We start from the raw sequence: 6,322 nt of genomic DNA on the forward strand, positions 1-6,322 counted from the left end.
TAAGTTTCATTTAAAAATGGAACTTGCAGACTGACAGTTGGAGGGGGCGGAGTTATGGCTCCTACCCAAGCCATCTAGCTGACATACTTCTTAGTATTATTGTCTTGTTTTCAGTAAAAATATCTTAAAACAACCCCAGAAAATAAGTCTAGTTTTTAGACCAAAAATATCAAATTTAAGTGATTTTGTGCATAAAACAAGCAAAAAAAATCTGCCAATGGAGTAAGCAAAAAAATCTTGAACATTTTTCTTAAACACTAAATACATTTTTTTTAAATCAAGAAAAATCATCTTACCCCATTGGCAGATTTTTTTGCTTGTTTTATGCACAACATCACTTAAATTTGATATTTTTTGTCTAAAAACTTATGGTCTAGACTTATTTTCTTGTGTCGTTTTGCAGTGCATAATCAGAGAATAATTCCCACAAGTGGTGCATTTTCAGATTATGATTAAAGTTTATGAGTTAATTAATTAATATATAATAAATGTAATAATTTATATATAATAAACATATTATTATATATTAACAAATAATAAAAACATAATTAATTGTTTATAATAAACATTGCAATATTATATACTCAGGGTCGGCGCCAGAGAATACAGAGTGAGGGGGCCTCCTGTTTCACTGGGGGGGCACCTCGTTCATCTTATTATTTTATTATTATTAGTAGTATATTATTATTATTATTATTATTACTACATGGCACTGTAAAATGCTTGGTACTGATTGGCCAGTCGCAACATTCAAAGGTATTTTATTCCTTGAACAACCGCCTGAAACACAGCCTCACCCAGGTGCTGCGTGCAAGTCACGTTAACAGGAAGTTTAACACCTTCAAATTATACAGAATAAATATTCATAATTAATAACGTATATGAGATTGTATTTACATTGATTAAACCATATGTTCATCTTTTGACTTTTAACTTGTTTTAACGCATCTGGCTTTCACCCATTATGAAACGTACGTGTTCCCAGAAGGTTTGTATTTCTTAAAAATAAGCTAATAAAAGACATAAAATCTAAATGTTATGTCTACATATTTACTCGTGTATAGCAACGTGAAATAAGCGGGATTATTACAGCCAATTTGTCGCAAATAAATCCCTCACTATAGTCAAACAATAACTTATCAAGACGTAAAGTGCAAGACTGAAAAACTCACGCAAATAATAAAGACCAGTACATAACCAAATAACAGCAAAAGAAAACATGTCACTGACATATCTAACACCAGAATGAACTGTGCATTTTACATTTAGAAGAGCTGCAGGCGACGAGAGGACTTGTAAAAACTTTTTAAGAGGGTCCTTTTAAAATGTCTTTGTCTTGCTCAAATGCCAAGACTTAGCCTACAAGTGTACATTATTTAGATAGAGAATGAGTTCTCACGCATGGCGATTGAGACCCCGAACGTGACATTAACTTTCAGTGCAGACAAAACACTGGGGATAGCTTTAAGAATTTGTGTTGTTCAAATGTAGTGGCTGCGTGAATGTAACTGGCTGACTATGTTAGCATTGCATTGTGGGTTAGTATTTTAATTATTATTTTTTTATTAATTATACTCCTAATTTTAATCAGTATCCATTGTATAACCAATTTTTTTAGAGCACATGTTTTTTAATTATTAAGTTCATTATTATTTTGAGAAGTAAGGGGGCACAGTGACTCAAGTGGCCGGGCCGGGCCATGCCCCCTAGGGCCCGCTCGTGGGGCCGACACTGTATATACTGTAAAAAAGAATTGTCGGTTTTAATTTCATAGGGACTTTAAATGATATAGAAGAATGGGCATGAAAAAACTGGGTATGTTTTAGCATTTCATGGTACCTGGATTGAAGTTATAGAGTGATGTTTTAAGGTTTGCAATAATTCATCAGATCACAAGAATTGTGTCGTCGTCTGTAACGCTGCATTCAGAATCGGCCTAAAGGATAAGGAATGTGTGCATTGTTACCTGAAACCATTATTTCTTAAAGCTGCAATCTTTAAAAGGGCCATTTTTTACAAGATGTATAATCTTGGGTGTGCCTAGAATGTGTCTGTAAAGTTTCAGCTCAAATAGCTGACAGATCATTTGTTATAGCATGTTCAAAATGCCCCTATTTGGGTGGGAGCAAAAAAGTGCTCTTGTCACCGTGTAGCCTACCGTTAAATGCAAATTAGTGATAGCTAAAAATAGATCTGATTCCTACGAATACAGTCTGGGACAAGCTTTTGGGTGAAGTTAAACAGTCAGTTGTTGGCTCTGTGCAGGGCTTTGTTAGTGTGACATCACATTAACAAGAGAATCAAAACAGCATGTCTAGTGGATTTAAATTTAGCCTCCCTATTGCCATCTCTGTTTGAAACATAAAAGCTGCAAAATCTACACTATTAGTATACTTCCAGTCCAAAGTGCATTTAATAGTCTATTATGCTATTAAATTTGTAATGCAATTTATTTATGGGGGGGGGGGGCTCTATTTCTATCGTGTTGGTGATTTTTGATGTTGTCATAAGATAACTACGGTAACTATTTGACTTATATTAATGTCAGTTTGTTGTTACTGCTATGTTCTAAAATCTTATGCTAACTAATATAAATAATCAATGATCTATCAGCTTGACTGAATCGAAGCCAATATACTTACTGATGTGAAATGCATCTCTGGGACGTTTCAGAAGTTGTTTATTTGATGAGACGTTGCAGTTTTCGTACAAATCCCATTAACCGGCTTCAGAAAAGCATATATTTGTGATCCAGCTGATGCAAATCATTATGATAAATCAATAGTGCATTAGAGTAAAGTTCAGTGTGCTAGAAAGAGTGGGAGTTGAGTCTCCAAGCTCCAGACTGGGCTAAATCATTAATAAAATGTTTGGAAAGGGGGTGGTGATGTATCGAGGTGCCACTTCCTCATTTTCTCAGCACTCTCTCCTTGAGCTATGTTAAACTCACCAACAATCCCAAAAAAGAAAGACACAAAATAGACAAAAAAGAAAAACACGATTTATGAGAATTTAAAATTCCAATAGTATTTTATTGGAGTCCCAAAGCTGTGTATCTTTGTCATATTGTTTCATCTGTCAGGTACATTGCAGCCCACTGACAACCTATTTTCCTCTGGGGGATTTTACTGTGAGTTCTCCTCTGTCGACTTTCATTTAAGGTTGGAGGTGGGTTGAATGGCATCACAGCTGTAAAAGGTGAACTGTGACAATAAAAGCGCATTAACCCGCTTGCATGAGCTTCTAGCTCATTACTGTTGTACGGCTTAGTAGGTCAGGTTTGGCAAGACCACTGAGCTCAGCACCAGCATGACCTGCTGCTGTCGGCCGCTGGAGAGCTGTAAGTCTGGCAGAGGCTGTTGAATGAAGATGTCAAGCTCACTGATGGGTTCCAAACCCTTTTTAAATTAGCCTTAACCGAGAATATTAAAATGTGCCCGCACCGAAACCACATCCTTCCTAAAGCTATCAACAAAAGGGAGGATAATAGCTGACCATAGACAGGACCCAGGATCCCAGCTCCCAGCATGCACCTCTTTCCACAATAGCCTTTTCAAAGCTACATCTAGAGACTTAAGACAGTGTGATCTAAAGCGGACTGCTGGGAAATTAAATGAAGGCGAGGGTAACAATGCCATAGAAGACTGCGAACCTGTGTGTGGAGACAAACGGAGAGCTCCATTGTCCGCCACCCAAACGTTTGTGCTTGATTCCTTCAAAAATTTGGAATGACCTCAATTATGGTCTTCTCCACTGCAGGGGCGGACTCCACCTCCCTCTCACCTCGCTCTAATCTCAAGCTATTCTGACTGAGTCGACCATTGAGATGGGTGTCCCAGCGCCCCCACAACCTGGCAGAACTGAGATAATTAGCCCAGGATTTCTCTGATCCCCAACGTTCCTCAAATGTCTCCAAGAGAATCGGCCCTTTGTCAAAGGCACACTCAGCCTGTCTGCAGGAAACATAATTACACAGCCTTGTTTTTCCTTGTGGAAGCCCACCACTACAAAAGGTTTAAGACAAGGGACGGGGCTCTTTTTAAAGACGAGCCTCTGTGTAATCCTTGGGATGACTTCATTTGATTATTTCTTGGACTTTATTCAATCATAGTTTAGCTTGGCTCAAAAGCTCAGCATGGAGTTTGCACCTTAGCCAAAGTTCGTGAGCGATGTGAAGTGGAAAGGGAATGGAGTGTGATTTTGCCTGGAGCGGAGAACATTTTGGTTTAAAGTTGAAGCGATGCTATGTCTTTTCCACGGTCTACAGTATTAGTAGTCCAAATGAAGTAAATTTGTAAAACACTGTAATCTAAGTAACTGTCAATAAAATGTAACATTTTTATAAAGGATTTCTTATTATTAATCTATTGTTAAATGTTTTGGAAAGCAATTACCAAAGTAAATAAAATTAATCATAAGGTGTAGACAATCAGAGATCCTTGGGATTTAAATACATGTCATGTAAGAAACATTTCATTAAGTTTTTATAAATTGGTGATACTTCTACGTATCTCTGTTATTAATGCGCCTTCTGCCCAGACATTGATAATTTATTAAACAACTTGGGCTGTCAATTGAATGTTAATTAAAAGCACTATAAACATAATGGTCCGAATACAACCCCACAGACACTTACTTAAGTACAATTATTGCTGATATACTGTACATCTTATAAAAAATTTAAAAAACCATGCTTAAATAGAACTATGAATTTGATCTAAGTAACCTGAGTGTGAACTTGACCCTGTAAAGTTCAGATTACAAACCTACAGACAATTAAATTCACAGTTAGTATCACTATTTCAAATCTTTTAAAAAATGGTCAGATTTACATAAAATATAGTGAAAACAGTGTCAGTCTCCCTATACTAAAGCTTAAAGGGGACATATAATGAAAATCTGACTTTTTTCCAAGTTTAAGTGCTATACGTGGGTCAGTGCTTGTATCAACCTAGAATATGTAAAAAAACCAACCCAGTAACTTATTTTTGATCAACCATTTTCTCTAAGCGTGTGAAAAAAGGTAATTAAATTGTGCTCCCCTTGTGATGTCAGAAGGGGCTAATACCACCCCTTAACCTCCACTATCGAACTACGGCACTGCCATTTAGTGCAGAGATCAGCTCATTTGAATTTAAAAGGACACACCCAAAAACTGCAAGTTTTTGCTCACACCTACAAAGAATTTTAACATGTTATAATAAATTATCTAGATGGTATTTTAAGCTAAAACTTTACATATGTACTCTGGGGACACCAAATATTTATTTGTCATCTTTAAAAAGTCTTATGAAATTTCCCTTAAAAATCTCTATCAAAAATTGGGTGAATTGCCTGACACTGCATAATATAGGAACATATATTACATATACCTCTCACATGTCCAGTCATGTATGAGTGTGGATAAATTATTAATTAAGAGGCACATTTCACAGAAGTCTATAATACAAAAATTGTCCCACCTTAAGGCAATTCACCCAATGTATATTTCTACAAATATCTGAGGCACTCAGATGCAAAAGTTCCTAAATGCCATCTCCATCAAAAAATGAGATAATGATTTTGACCAAATGCTCGTATTATACGTTCATCAAATATTTTTGCTTCAAATTCCATAAATCACTGCCTTGGGCATTCAGAAATGCCAGTTTGTTGAATCCGTTAATGATTTTTCAGCCAAGTAGCTTTTTAAGGGCACAGAAGACAGATTAGATAAATGATGGCGCATACTGTATACGACAAGGTGCAAGACTTTTTACCAGGTTGAAAGAGGGTTTACTGAATATATTAGGATATTGACAGAATTTTTGAGCCTTGTAACTTAATTCAGAAAGGACAGCGAAGAGTGACTGGAGACTTTTTTAGACATGTTTATTTTTGCATGCACTTAGAGGGTTTTGTAGCGAAAGATTCAATTACTGACTTATAACCTTTTCAATGCCATTAAAGGGACACTCCACTTATTTGAAAATATGTTTTTTCCAGCTCCCCGTTAAACATTTGATTTTAACTTTTTTTGAAATCCATTCAGTCGATCTCCGTGTCTGGCGCTACCACTTTTAGCATAGCTTAGCACAATCCATTAAATCTGATTTGACCATTTAGCATCATGATCAAAAATAACCAGAGTTAATGCTATTGAAAGATACTAATGGGACTATTTTCGCCTGCTGCGTAATATCATTCCATGTCCTGCAGCCATGTTACAGCACTAAAGTCCTTGATTATTACGCCAAAATGAGAGTATAGTTCCTAGCCATATCTACCTTGAAAAATCGCAACTTTTAATTTTCTGTCGGTCTTAGTACACGATGTAACTATA

Source organism: Paramisgurnus dabryanus, chromosome 12 (assembly GCF_030506205.2).
Source record: "Paramisgurnus dabryanus chromosome 12, PD_genome_1.1, whole genome shotgun sequence".
NCBI classification, from domain to species: Eukaryota; Metazoa; Chordata; class Actinopteri; order Cypriniformes; family Cobitidae; genus Paramisgurnus; species Paramisgurnus dabryanus.